Source organism: Nerophis lumbriciformis, linkage group LG06, assembly GCF_033978685.3.
Source record: "Nerophis lumbriciformis linkage group LG06, RoL_Nlum_v2.1, whole genome shotgun sequence".
Taxonomy (NCBI): Eukaryota; Metazoa; Chordata; class Actinopteri; order Syngnathiformes; family Syngnathidae; genus Nerophis; species Nerophis lumbriciformis.
In genome coordinates this window covers 46965688-46981633 of record NC_084553.2, presented here as the reverse complement: position 1 = coordinate 46981633, position 15946 = coordinate 46965688, and the positions used below count along the sequence as shown (strand labels likewise).

Sequence of the window (15946 nt, the reverse complement as noted above, 5' to 3'; positions counted from 1 at the left end):
CGTTTATGTTTTACTTGGTAAACACTTGAACGCAACATTTTTACTCTTGATGTACTTAATAGACATTCGAACGCAACAATCTCGTTAATGTTTTACTTGGTAAACACTTGAACACAACATTCTTACTTTTAATGTACTTAATAGACATATGCACGCAACACTCCCACTATTATTTTACATGGTAAACACTTGAACACAACATTCTTACTATTGATCTACTTAGTAGACATTTGAATGCAACACTCTCGTTTATGTTTTACTTGGTAAACATTTGAACACAACATTCTTACTTTTAATGTACTTAGTAGATATTTGAATGCAACACTATTATTTTACTTGGTAAACACTTGAACACACCATCCGTACTATTGATGTACTTTGTAGACATTTGAACGCAACATTCACACTATTATTTTACTTGGTAAACACTTGAACACACCCTCCTTACTATTGATGTACTTAATAGACATATGCACGCAACACTCCCACTATTATTTTACATGGTAAACACTTGAACACAACATTCTTACTATTGATCTACTTAGTAGACATTTGAATGCAACACTCTCGTTTATGTTTTACTTGGTAAACATTTGAACACAACATTCTTACTTTTAATGTACTTAGTAGATATTTGAATGCAACACTATTATTTTACTTGGTAAACACTTGAACACACCATCCGTACTATTGATGTACTTTGTAGACATTTGAACGCAACATTCACACTATTATTTTACTTGTTAAACACTTGAACACACCATCCTTACTATTGATGTACTTAATAGACATATGCACGCAACACTCCCACTATTATTTTACATGGTAAACACTTGAACACAACATTCTTACTAATGATCTACTTAGTAGACATTTGAATGCAACACTCTCGTTTATGTTTTACTTGGTAAACATTTGAACACAACATTCTTACTTTTAATGTACTTAGTAGATATTTGAATGCAACACTATTATTTTACTTGGTAAACACTTGAACACACCATCCGTACTATTGATGTACTTTGTAGACATTTGAACGCAACATTCACACTATTATTTTACTTGGTAAACACTTGAACACAACATTCTTACTATTGATGTACTTAGCAGACATTTGAACGCAACACTCTCGTTAATGTTTTACTTGGTAAACACTTGAACGCAACATTTTTACTATTGATGTACTTAATAGACATTTGAACGCAACAATCTCGTTAATGTTTTAATGTTCAAACAACAAAACCAACACAGTGCATAAACTCACAACAAATTACACACCTGCAAACCATTCAGCTGTTGCCGTATCCGTAATACACCGACAGGGAGAAGTTTGTATTTACACGATAAGTCGGGTGTGTTTTAACCTCTGCCGAACCCCTGAGGCCGACTCAACGAACCCCTAGGGTTCGATCGAACCCAGGTTAAGAACCACTGGTCTATTAGAAGGGTTTCTGGTGTAAATGTAATGACATATTTTTGCCAGCTGAGGTCGCCATTTCACTACGATAGACTTCTGCTTTGACTGGGATAGTGTCAAGGACATATAAACCACACTATTAGGTACACTTGCACATATTAATGCAATACATCCCAAGACAAGATCCTGCAGTGTATCCATCAATCTATATATGTCAAACAATGCTGATTACATGAAGCCATGACGCCGTCCCTCGATGAATTATTCACAAGTTAATAAACCTCAAAGCCCTCGCCACTGCATGGTACTGCATTGTATATTGTATGTGCATGTATAATTAAAGTAGCACAGACAATGCCAGTTTAAACTGCACAAAAGTACGGGTAAAAAAAAATTGGGACCTCGGATGATAATCTTCCTTTCTAATTTAAAAATGTTACAATGTTAGATGTGTGTTGTAAACAAGGCAACGACATATTAAATAATAAGCTTCATACAATTGGGAGTGAGGTTGCGTGCAGTTTTGGATGCCTCTAAACCAATGTCTTTCAACCTTTTTTGAGCCAAGGCACATTTTTTGCTTTGAAAAAATCCAGAGGCACACCACCAGCAGAAATCATTAAAAAAACGAAACTCAGTTGACAGTAAAAAGTCGTTGTCACAATTGTTGGATATGACTTTAAAGCATAACCAACCATGCATCAATATAGCTCTTGTCTCAAAGTAGGTGTACTGTCATGACCTGTCACATCACGCCGTGACTTATTTTGAGTTGTTTGCTGTTTTCCTGTGTGTAGTGTTTTAGTTATTGTCTTGCGCTCCTACTTTAGTGGCTTTTTCTCTTTTTTTGGTATTTTCCTGAAGAAGTTTTATGTAATCCTTTGAGCGATATTTCACACATCTACTTTGTTTTAGCAATCAAGAATATTTCAGTGTTTTTTATCCTTCTTTGTGGGGACATTGTTGATTGTCATGTCATGTTTGGATGTACATTGTGGACGCCGTCTTTGCTCCACAGTAAGTCTTTGCTGTCGTCCAGCATTCCGTTTTTGTTCACTTTGCAGCCAGTTCAGTTTTAGTTTCGTTTTGCACAGCCTTCCCTAAGCTTCAATGCCTTTTCTTAGGGGCACTCACCTTTTGTTTATTTTTGGTTTAAGCATTAGACACCATTTTACCTGCACACTGCCTCCCGCTGTTTCCAACATCTACAAAGCAATCAGCTACCGGCTGCCACCTACTGATATGGAAGAGAATTACATGGTTACTCTGCCAAGCTCTAGACAGCACCGACACTCAACAACAACACATAATTTGCGGACTATAATTACTGGTTTGCAAAAAATATTTTTAACCCAAATAGGTGAAATTAGATAATCTCCCACAGCACACCAGACTGTATCTCACGGCACACTAGTGTGCCGCGGCACAGTGGTTGAAAAACACTGCTCTAAACGCTGTGTTTTTTTAACAGTGCATTTGTGACATCACAGTTCGACAAACGTATTTATGTGAGCATTTTAGTATACGCTCTCTGCCAGACCCCTTTCGTGACCACTGTGTCTTGTCTCATTCCTTCCCGCCTGCTCTGATGTCTATATAAAAAGTTTATTCGTCTACGACTTTTTACAGGGGACTGTTTTGTCAACATGGGCCATGAGTGCAAAGTTGGATTAAACGCTTAACTGCTGCTGAAAGACGGCGTCATTCCAACATTACTACTACTGTAAGTACATTTGTCGGTGTCTTAACTGTTTATTTTGTGAAAAAAAGTGTGTGACATGAAAGTACTTGAAGGGAGCTAATGTAAAGTTTTCAATCAAGCTGTGTACTACTTACCTCATACGTTTGTAGATGGACATGTATAAGGTACTATTATCATCTAACTGTGACATGCACACAATAACAGTGATGTTTGACCTGTAGTAGGCTACACAATGACGTTTATTTTCAATCAAGTCTAAAAGAAAATACAGCGATAATAGTGGTCTAAAAGTAATCTAAAACTTAAAACTACTTAAACCCCTTTGCAGACATGCCTCAGAAAGGGGTTGATAGTGGAGCAAAATTTCCGCAATATTCACAGCAATACATATTATCTAAACCAGTGGGTCTTACACTTTTTTCACCAAGTACCACCTCAGAAAAAACACTGGCTGTCCAAGTACCACCATAAAGACCAAAATTAAAATACAGTAGCGTAGTAGGCCAAAGTATTCATTGAAAAACAAAGTGGAGGTTTTATTTAACAAGTATCTTTATTATGTTTGACCCCTGTAACATTACACACAGTTTGAACAGCAACACTGTGTTTGAATATAAGAAGATTAACTGTACTTTAATCAAATGATTATTTGGCGTACCACCAGATGGAGCCTGCGCATTACTAGTGGTACACGTAGCACAGTTTGAGAACCACTGATCTAGACCACAAGAAAGTATGTTAAATGTGGATTATCCATCCATCCATCCATTTTCTTCCGCTTGTCCCTCTCGGAGTAGAATTACCATAAATAAAAATGGAATACTTACAAACGGATTCAGAGCCATCAATTCAAAATCGATGGTATTAATTAAAATAACGGAAAGGGTTTAGATTAAGAATTGCAATAGATGGTAAACAGAGTACAGCTGCAGTGTTTATAGATCTGACAAAGGCATTTGACATAATGAATCATAATATCTTAATTAACAAATTAGAACAGTACGGAATCAGAGGGTTGGTCTTGAACTGGGTAAGAAGTGACTTAACCAACAGGGAACAATACATGAAGCTAGGTCAACACATGTCTACAGGGCTAAATATATATTGTGGCATGCCTCAGGGGTCAATACTGGGACCAAAATTGTTCAATCTTTATGTAAACGATATTTGTAAAGTTACAAAAGACTTAAAATTAGTATTATTTGCAGATTATATAACTGTGTTTTGTTCAGAGGAGAACACACAGAAGCTAATACAAATAATTACAGAATAAATGAACAAATTAATTTTTATTTTTTTAATCTCATCAAAACTAAATGAATGTTATTTGGTAACAGCAGAAGAGAAAGTCAAACACAAATACAAATAGATGGAGTAGATATAGAAAGAGAAAAATAAATCACATTTTTGGGGTTACCGTAGTAATGGATGAAAAAAGGAACTGGAAATCTCATGAAAAAAATATACACCATAAGGTGGCAATAAAAATGTCTATAATGAATAAAGCAAAATATGCAATGGACCAAAAATCACTTCATATTCTCTACTGCTAACTAGTGTTGCCATATCTGAGTTATTGTGTAGAAATATGGGGTAATATTTACAAAAGTACACTTCATTCATTAACTGTGGTATAAAAAAGGTCAGTTAGAAAAATAAATAATGTTGGCTATCGAGAAAATTTAAACCCTTTATTCATTAAAATCAAAAATGTAAAAATTCAATGATTATCAAACAGCTAAAGTTAAGCACAAAGCAAACTGTAACCTATAACCAAGAACATAAAACAATTCTTCTCACCAAAAGAGGAGAAATATAATCTTAGGGAAAATGTAACTTGACACATTTGTATGCACGTACAGACCTTTTGTATATCAGTATTAAAATATGGAATGGATTAAGCAAAGAAGTCAAACAATGTACTAATAAGATCCACTTTAAAAAACTGTTCAAACTCAAAGTGTTCATACCGTACAGAGAAGAAGAATTCTGATAAACATCTTGAACCTTTTTGAAAAATGAGATAATCTTATCAATCTCATTATTTCATTTACTTTTTCTAAATTATAGATTTAAATTGTCTACACATTTAGAACAGGAAGTAAAACAAATGTGTTGGTACAGGTAATTGCTGAAATGGAAAAGGGGCACGATTAAAAAGGCCATGCTTCTCCCTACTCATTTTCGAGAATATGAAAATATGCGATGTATCACATAGTAACTGTGTGCACGTTCGAAATAAACTTCAACCATTAAAAATAAGTCCTTTTTTAAATACTACAGTATTGTATGACTGCAGTGTGTAATGGTTAGAATAGCGAGGTGCTCGAGCGCCAGCCTGGCCGCATCTCCCGGTAAGAGTCACAGGTGATACATCAACATGTTCGAAGGTCGCTTGAAGGAGCCATCTTTCATGTCACAGACGTCCATCCATTATCTTAACGACTCTTACTGTTTGGTTTGCTGGGAGCCTGCCAAGCTCGCACAGGAAGAATGGTCACCACCCAGCTCGAGTAGGTTAATTGTGTCCTCTTACATAATATATGTTTCCTTTTCTTATTTTCAGACAGGTTTAGGTATATTAGATGTGTTGACATGTTTTGACTCGCAGACCTCTGAGTACTCAACATGTGAAGGTACCTCAACTAAAATATGAAACTACTATACCATACTATAGTATACAGTCGGGTTTAGGGATGTCCGATAATATCGGCCGATATCTGGTATCTGTTTTTTTATTATCGGTATCGTTTTTTTTTTTTTTTTTTGTTTTCTATTAAATCAACTTAAAAAACACAAGATACACTTACAATTAGTGCACCAACCCAAAAAACCTCCCTCCCCCATTTACACTCATTCACACAAAAGGGTTGTTTCTTTCTGTTATTAATATTCTGGTTCTTACATTATATATCAATAAATATCAATACAGTCTGCAAGGGATACAGTCCGTAAGCACACATGATTGTGCGTGCTGCTGGTCCACTAATAGTACTAACCTTTAACAGTTAATTTTACTCATTTTCATTATTTACTAGTTTCTATGTAACTGTTTTTATATTGTTTTACTTTCTTTTTTATTATTAATCTTATTTTATTAATTAAAAAAAAAAACAACCTTATCTTCACCATATCTGGTTGTCCAAATTAGGCATAATAATGTGTTAATTCCACGACTGCATATATCGGTTGATATCGATATCGGTTGATATCGGTATCGGTAATTAAAGAGTTGGACAATATCGGAATATCGGATATCGGCAAAAAGCCATTATCGGACATCCCTAGTCGGGTTGTAACCTTTCCAGACTTAAAGATAGTCTATTCAAAGTAATGAATATGCAAATAAAAATTGCCACCAATTGGGCGTACCGGTCATCTGTAAACAACTATTAAATTGTTCAACTTATTTTAACTACCACAAACGAATTACCGTATTTTTCGGAGTATAAGTCGCACCGGAGTATAAGTCGCAACTGCCGGAAATGCATAATAAAGAAGGAAAAAAACATATATAAGTCCCACTGGAGCCCGGCCAAACTGAAAAAAACTGCGACTTATAGTCCGAAAAATACGGTACATGATTTGAGATTTATACTATTTTACTCAGAGGTGTATTGGAAGTGTTTTATTAAAAATCTAGCCTTGTCATTGGAATTTAGTCAGTTGTAAACTCATCTTCTATCACATGGTGTGTCTAAAGCAGGGGTGTCAAACTCATTTTAGCTCAGGGGACGCATGGAGGAAAATCTATTCCCACGCGGGCAGGACTGGTATAATCATGACATAATAATTTAAAAATTAAGACAACTTCAAAATTGTTTTCTTTGTCTTACTTTGGCCAAACAAAAAACAAGTACATTCTGGAAATGTACACATTACAAATAATCCTGTTGACAAAACACCTAAAGTTAGTTGAAAATTCTGAGAAAAAATGTACCGTATTTTTCGGAGTATAAGTCGCACCGGAGTATAAGTCGCACCTGCCGAAAATGCATAATAAAGAAGGAAACAAACATATACAAGTCGCACTGGAGTATAAGTCGCATTTTTGGGGGAAATTTATTTCATAAAACCCAACACCAAGAATAGACATTTGAAAGGCGATTTAAAATAAATAAAGAATAGTGAACAACAGGCTGAATAAGCGTACGTTATATGACGCATAAATAACCAACTGAGAACGTGCCTGGTATGTTAACGTAACATATTATGGTAAGAGTCATTCAAATAACTATAACATATAAAACATGTTATACGTTTACCAAACAATTTGTCACTCCTAATCGCAAAATCTGATGAAATCTTGCACGTCTAGTCTCTTACGTGAATGAGCTACATAATATTATGTAATGTGTTAATAATTTCACACATAAGTCGCTCCTGAGTATAAGTCGCACCCCCGGCCAAACTATGAAAAAAACTGCGACTTATAGTCCGAAAAATACGGTATGCAGTTTCAAAAACACCATAAAGAACACAATGAACTTAGACTTTGTCTCAGTGTATTTACAAAGCTATTAAACTTTAAGCGCTTCCTGTTTAGCATTCTCATGTTGGCAGTTCACCATTAAAGACGTGTTTCCTCAAACCGCCACATTGGTGACATTCGCAACTGCCACAACACATGTATTTATCATCATTCAAATATTACAATTATCATATTAACAAAACAATTATCAAAATATATGTTTAACATAACTACACACTTGACCAATGTAAACATGGTAGATTTAAGCATAAAATAAAATAGAACAAACAACAAATGTAGAAACACATATTTTCACAATGGAGTTCAGGGTGCACATCGTGCCGTCAACAAATTGTGAGCGCTGCACGGAACTCTTAACTACAAAGATGATGGTCATGTTGACTTAAGTCTTTGCATCTTACCGTTTCATTATCTTATCTGTTGAGTGGATCATTTACAATAAAAGAAGGTATTTTGCATCACTTCAGCATTAGTCTACCGCCAGCCACAACAGGAGCATCTAATTGGTAGATTAGCAGCAATCAATCCAGAGAGCGCTTAAAGTCAGCTGACACCTCATCTTTAAACAATGTCATGTGTGATGTGGGTTACACTGAAATTGCTATTGCGACATCCAGTGGACACATTTAGAACAGCAGTTTCTTTCAATAAAAAAAATCGCAGCTGTCTCAAACTCATTTTGCAAGCCGCGGGACGGATTAAATCAGTTTGTGGGCCTGATACAGCCCAAGGGCCGTACGTTTGACACCCATGGTCTAAAGCTTTGATGCTAATTAGTTGTCTCTGTCTCTGACATGACATATCAAGCCTGTGAATATTCTCATTTATCCAGGTCATTGTATTCTGAGGATTTTATATCGATCACAACTGGACGTTTTCCTTCTCACGAGAGCAGGTTTTGTCAGGTCATGCTCACAGACTTACTGTAGATAGGACGTCTCTAAACTAAGAGGATGGTGCAGTATCCAAATGATCTATCTTCTAAAAGTAGGACATGCCCAGACAAGGATGGTTTTGCTCTATTGTGGTGAAAAACAACAGTTTTTAAGATACATTGAAGTGAAACTTCTACCAGCCCAACAACAGTCGTTGTTCAAATTCCATTCAGTTGTATCAATGGTGACGTATCATGTATGCCTGACTGTACAGATGCCATATATCACATACAACAACATAATAAAAAGAGTGGGACAGGAGGACATAAACGTTAGCAACACTAGCATAGCTATGTGAGCTACAATAATGATAAATCACATTTTGACAGCAACTTCTATTACTCTTAGAACATAATTAAAAATTCAATTTTGCATAAAGTGGGATGTATTACATTCAGATTGTGTTTGTTTGAACAGTACTTGAGCTCTCAACAAGAGCCTAAAATTGTCTTCTCTTCATATTTTGATAAAGTTCTGAAATAGTTTTCACTACATTGGATTTTGTGACAATTTAATTTTGTGTAATTCCACAAAAACAAACTCCAGCAACAAAAAGATGCCTTAATTCAACTTAAAATTCAACCTTTGCGGAATACCATGACCTGGATGACTGAGAATCTATACTGATACTGTATATAATAGGAATTTTTTGATTTTACGGTACATATAAACCGTGACGGGCAGTTACAAACTACAAGTAGCCAAGTTACGTAGCTTAACTACATTTCCCCGTAGCTTGGGGGTAGCTTCACTACTTTTTGAACAAGTCGCGATTCTTGCAGCTTAGCTATTTTCACAGCGAATCCAGGCCAGAAAGAATACGGAGAAAATACAATGACCTGGATGAATGAGAACACCCATACAGACGGACACAATCCATGATGATTGGTTGGTGTTCATATGATGAGTCACAATCGGCTAAACATTACAGACTTGCCAATGATAGGATGCAAAATTATAACAGAAACGCACTCATGTTGTGACTCCCTCGTCGTCATGTGGACGAGGGAGTCGGAGACAGAGGGACGCTTCAAGCTGACGATTTAAAAAAAAAAAGATTTGAAAATGGCAGAGGGATTATCTCCCGCAGATTAGATTTTTCCTTTAGTGATTAAGACGACATCCAGGAAACCCACAATAATGTGTGTCCTAGGCCATATTTAGACAAATGTATGTGTTTAGAGAAAACAATGCCCAATACCTTAGTTTTTTAGTTGTTTACTCTGTAAACCAAAATCATAACGTATCTCTTTATCTAAGATGTCACCAGAGTTTTACCATTAAAAAGAAAACAGTGGTACCATCTTTCCAATTTACAGTTATGCACTGTAAAAACCATAGCCAGCTGTAAAAAAAAAAAAAAAAAAAACAAAAAAAAAAAACTGCCAGCTCAGTTGCCAGAACTTTACCCTAAATATAACAATGGTACAATTTTTCAGTAAAAACGACGTTAGATTTCACAATAAAAAACTGGCAGCTCAGATGCCAGAATTTGTACCGTAAAAATAACAGTGGTAAAGTTTTTCAATTTAGAGTAATGGGCTGTCAAAATAACGACTGTAGATTTTACGAGAAAAATAAAATGGTGTCTCAGTCGCCAGAATTGTACCTTAAAAAAACAGTTGTACCGTTTTTTCCATATACATTAATGCAGCATAAAAACACTGTAAATTGTATGGTATCATTCTGTTTCAATAAAAGTTAAGTGTGAATGAAAATACAGCTTCACCACTTAAATCACAATTATAGAGCTTAAGAAACTTCTCTACGACCCTAGCTCCAGACTGCGTCTGTTTGTTTGATATTGTCATTACTGCCACAAGTGGCGGAGAAGTGTATTACAGCTGAGTACTGCTGTGGCCCATATTCTGTTACAGCTTTTAAGTCTAAAATCTAATTATTTTTTACAGTGTACTAACATGTCAACTCTCAAATCTTACTTACCAGCATTTGAATGCTCGATTTTGTCTTCATCCCCTCTCAAAACATCCCACAGTCTCTGTTTCTACATTAGAAATAAAATAAAATGAAAATACAGCTTGACCACTTTAGTCATAATTTTTGCACTTAAGAAACTTCTTTATGACTTTAGCTCTTGACTTCTTCTGTTTATATTTCCATTACTGCCACAAGTGGTGGAAAAGTGTATTACAACTTAGTACCCCTGTGGCCCAAACGGACCACAGCTGAGAAACAAATATTTTTGGCAGCTTGCAGGGCAACAATGGGCCTCAGCCCTATGGTTAAGAAACATTGCGTTAAAGGAAGTGAATAGACTGGAAGGGGTAGCAGTGTGTAAAAAGTATGTACTTCAACTTGTTTGATTATGGAACGGATTAACCAAAGAAATTAAACAAAACACCAAAATTATTCCGTTTAAGAGAGGGTTCAAACTACAAGTGTTCACAAAGTATACAGAACAAGAATTATGATGAACATCTGGAACCCTTTTTTTCCCCCCCCTTTTTTTATTGAGACAAAGATTATTTATGTATTTAATGTTTGTATGTTTACTATGGTACATTATTTATTTATTATTTACAGTGTTGGGTTAGTTACTGAAAAGCAGTAACTAGTTACAGTTACTAGTTACTTCATTTCAAAAGTAACTCAGTTATTAACTCAGTTACTTACACCAAAAAGTAATGCGTTACTGTGAAAAGTAACTATTTAGTTACTTCTTTTTTCTTTTTTTTTTAAAGCTCCAATTAATGCCCTTTTAGCCTTCATTTCAGTACTGTTATTGCACTGGAGAATAATACAATCTGTTGATCAACTTGACATGCATTTGCATCACTCAACTCTGCTAAGCCATGTGGTCTACATACAACACACAAAGACAAAGATATGTTACAAAGGCCAATTTGTTTCTGGCCAGAACAAATTGACAAAACTATTTTAAATAGCTGCAACATAACATACATAAGTAACAAACAGCATAATAACAGCATAGCTGTAAAGCAAGAAAGGCACACACTACATACACAAAGTCTAACCAGACATTTTCTTCCTCAAGTAATTCTGATACAAAATCATGTCTGAAGCCCAGAACACTCTACACATTTCCCCAGTTTTAGTTTAGAGATAAGGAAAGATTGGCCTGGCCCACTAGGATCCCTCTTTATGTTTGTGAACTTTATAGTCTATACATTTAGAGTGATGTGATAATCAAACACTCTATAAGTCTAGAATGAAAGAGTATATAAGAGAATTGACAGCAACGTTCCCTCTCAGGAGCGCGCATGTGCAATTGCGCACTGCTCAAGCGTCCTCTGCGCACGGCAAATCTATGCCATGCACAAAATCAAATTAAAAAAATAAGCGCATAACAATTTTCGACACGACACGGACACGACGGAGAAAACCGTTTTCGTCATCATTGTTCAAATATTGTAACGTCTGTCGAGACGCTTTGAGGACATGAATTCCATCCATCACTTTACTGAGCAAAACTCTTTACTGTCGGCCATAAACACATCACCAAAACATTAGTAAAAAAAATGATATCTAGCAAAACTGGTCATTTTCTGCAGTACAAACCAGACCAAAAGCAACTTTGTTATATCAACAGCAGCCGCTCGCTCTCTCACGTGCGCCAACACTTGCACATATGGCATTTAGCCAGTGATGCGTTTACAGCCACACAAAAAGTCGGACAACTCCAACACCACACATAAAGTGTCATTCCAGGTCGTTACACTATGATTTACCAATCAAATGTGTGCTTATTCTAGTGTCATTTATTAGGAATCCATCCATCCATCCATCTTCTTCCGCTTATCCGAGGTCGGGTCGCGGGGGCAGCAGCTTAAGCAGGGAAGCCCAGACTTCCCTCTCCCCAGCCACTTCGTCCAGCTCTTCCTGTGGGACCCCGAGGCGTTCCCAGGCCAGCCGGGAGACATAGTCTTCCCAACGTGTCCTGGGTCTTCCCCGCGGCCTCCTACCGGTGGGACGTGCCCTAAACACCTCCCTAGGGAGGCGTTCGGGTGGCATCCTGACCAGATGCCCGAACCACCTCATCTGGCTCCTCTCGATGTGGAGGAGCAGCGGCTTTACTTTGAGCTCCTCCCGGATGGCAGAGCTTCTCACCCTATCTCTAAGGGAGAGCCCCGCCACCCGGCGGAGGAAACTCATTTCAGCCGCTTGTACCCGTGATCTTGTCCTTTCGGTCATAACCCAAAGCTCATGACCATAGGTGAGGATGGGAACGTAGATCGACCGGTAAATTGAGAGCTTTGCCTTCCGGCTCAGCTCCTTCTTCACCACAACGGATCGATACAGCGTCCGCATTACTGAAGACGCCGCACCGATCCGCCTGTTGATCTCACGATCCACTCTTCCCCCACTCGTGAACAAGACTCCGAGGTACTTGAACTCCTCCACTTGGGGCAAGATCTCCTCCCCAACCCGGAGATGGCACTCCACCCTTTTCCGGGCGAGAACCATGGACTCGGACTTGGAGGTGCTGATTCTCATCCCAGTCGCTTCACACTCAGCTGCGAACCGATCCAGTGAGAGCTGAAGATCCTGGCCAGATGAAGCCATCAGGACCACATCATCTGCAAAAAGCAGAGACCTAATCCTGCAGCCACCAAACCAGATCCCCTCAACGCCTTGACTGCGCCTAGAAATTCTGTCCATAAAAGTTATGAACAGAATCGGTGACAAAGGGCAGCCTTGGCGGAGTCCAACCCTCACTGGAAACGTGTCCGACTTACTACCGGTAATGCGGACCAAGCTCTGGCACTGATCATACAGGGAGCGGACTGCCAAAATCAGACAGTCCGATACCCCGTACTCTCTGAGCACTCCCCACAGGACTTCCCGAGGGACACGGTCGAATGCCTTCTCCAAGTCCACAAAACACATGTAGACTGGTTGGGCAAAGTCCCATGCACCCTCAAGGACCCTGCCGAGGGTATAGAGCTGGTCCACAGTTCCACGACCAGGACGAAAACCACACTGTTCCTCCTGAATCCGAGGTTCGACTATCCGGCGTAGCCTCCTCTCCAGTACACCTGAATAGATCTTACCGGGAAGGCTGAGGAGTGTGATCCCACGAAAGTTAGAACACACCCTCCGGTTCCCCTTCTTAAAGAGAGGAACCACCACCCCGATCTGCCAATCCAGAGGTACCGCCCCAGATGTCCACGCGATGTTGCAGAGTCTTGTCAACCAAGACAGCCCCACAGCATCCAGAGCCTTAAGGAACTCCGGGCGGATCTCATCTACCCCCGGGGCCTTGCCACCGAGGAGCTTTTTAACTACCTCAGCAACCTCAGCCCCAGAAATAGGAGAGCCCACCACAGACTCCCCAGGCACTGCTTCCTCATAGGAAGACGTGTTGGTGGGATTGAGGAGGTCTTCGAAGTATTCCCTCCACCGATCCACAACATCCGCAGTCGAGGTCAGCAGAACACCATCCTCACCATACACGGTGTTGATAGTGCACTGCTTCCCCTTCCTGAGGCGGCGGATGGAGGACCAGAATTGCTTCGAAGCCGTCCGGAAGTCGTTTTCCATGGCCTCACCGAACTCCTCCCATGTCCGAGTTTTTGCCTCTGCGACCGCTGAAGCCGCACACCGCTTGGCCTGTCGGTACTTGTCCGCTGCCTCAGGAGTCCTATGAGCCAAAAGAACCCGATAGGACTCCTTCTTCAGCTTGACGGCATCCCTCACCGCCGGTGTCCACCAACGGGTTCTAGGATTACCGCCACGACAAGCACCAACTACCTTGCGGCCACAGCTCCAATCAGCCGCCTCGACAATAGAGGCGCGGAACATGGTCCATTCGGACTCAATGTCCAGCACCTCCCTCGTGACATGTTCAAAGTTCTTCCGGAGGTGGGAATTGAAACTTTCTCTGACAGGAGACTCTGCCAGACGTTCCCAGCAAACCCTCACAATGCGTTTGGGCCTGCCAGGTCTGTCCGGCATCCTCCCCCACCATCGCAGCCAACTCACCACCATGTGGTGATCGGTAGAAAGCTCCGCCCCTCTCTTCACCCGAGTGTCCAAAACATGAGGCCGCAAATCCGATGACACAACTACAAAGTCGATCATGGAACTGCGGCCTAGGGTGTCCTGGTGCCAAGTGCACATATGGACACCCTTATGTTTGAACATGGTGTTTGTTATTGACAATCTGTGACGAGCACAAAAGTCCAATAACAAAACACCACTCGGATTCAGATCCGGGCGGCCATTCTTCCCAATCACGCCTCTCCAGGTTTCACTGTCGCTGCCAACATGAGCATTGAAGTCTCCCAGTAGAACGAGGGAATCACCCGGGGGCGCACTCTCAAGTACTCCCTCGAGTGAATCCAAAAAGGGTGGGTACTCTGAGCTGCGGCTTGGCGCATAAGCGCAAACCACAGTCAGGACCCGTTCCCCCACCCGAAGGCGGAGGGAAGCTACCCTCTCGTTCACCGGGTTGAACTCCAATGTGCAGGCTCTGAGCCGGGGGGAAACAAGAATTGCCACCCCAGCCCGTCGCCTCTGACTGCCGGCAACGCCAGAGTGGAAGAGAGTCCAGCCCCTCTCGAGAGAACTGGTTCCAGAGCCCTTGCTGTGCATCGGAGTGAGTCCGACTATATCTAGCCGGAACTTCTCCACCTCGCGCACTAGCTCAGGCTCCTTCCCCCCAGCGAGGTGACGTTCCACGTCCCAAGAGCTAGCTTCTGTAGCCGAGGATCGGACCGCCAAGTGCCCTGCCTTCGGCTGCCGCCCAGCTCACATCGCACCCGACCTCTATGACCCCTGCTATGGGTGGTGAGCCCATTGGAGGGGGGACCCACGTTGCCTCTTCGGGCTGTGCCCGGCCGGGCCCCATGGGGGCAGGCCCGGCCACCAGGCGCTCGCCATCGTGCCCCACCTCCGGGTTATTAGGAATCTTAATTTATAAATATTAATCATTAAATGCTGTTAGTATATTAAATAAATACTAATAAAAATATATTTTTTACAAACAGGAAGTTGCAGGAATGTACACATGATCCCCTGCTTACATCTCATTGTGCAACATGTGAATGTTTTAATGGGAACTAAATGCAATGTCTGAAAGGGGTACAAATTATTTCCAAAGCAGGACCTCCACCCAGACAAACAATACAAGTACACAGTTCATGAAAAACAATATTTTTTGTTATTGTCATTATAAGTGGGCCTAAACACTTATATTAGAAATGGAAATGACTGCTGTCATTTGATTATAATAATAAGAGAATGTTGTCTGTCTATCTGTGTTGGCCCTGTGATGAGGTGGGGACTTGTCCAGGGTGTACCCTGCCTTCCGCCCGAATGCAGCTGAGATAGGCTCCAGCGACCCCGAAAAGGACAAGCGGTAGAAAATGGATGGATGGATGGAGATGTAAGTTGTTATTTAGTGAGGTTTGGGACAG

The 15946-nt window shown here is 40.1% G+C and overlaps 1 protein-coding gene across 1 annotated transcript in view; it reads right to left on the bottom strand.

The window, feature by feature from the left end:
• Nucleotides 1-15946, bottom strand: part of LOC133608865 (secretory carrier-associated membrane protein 5-like) — a 64670-nt gene that overhangs the window by 40772 nt on the left and 7952 nt on the right. The window lies entirely within an intron of this gene.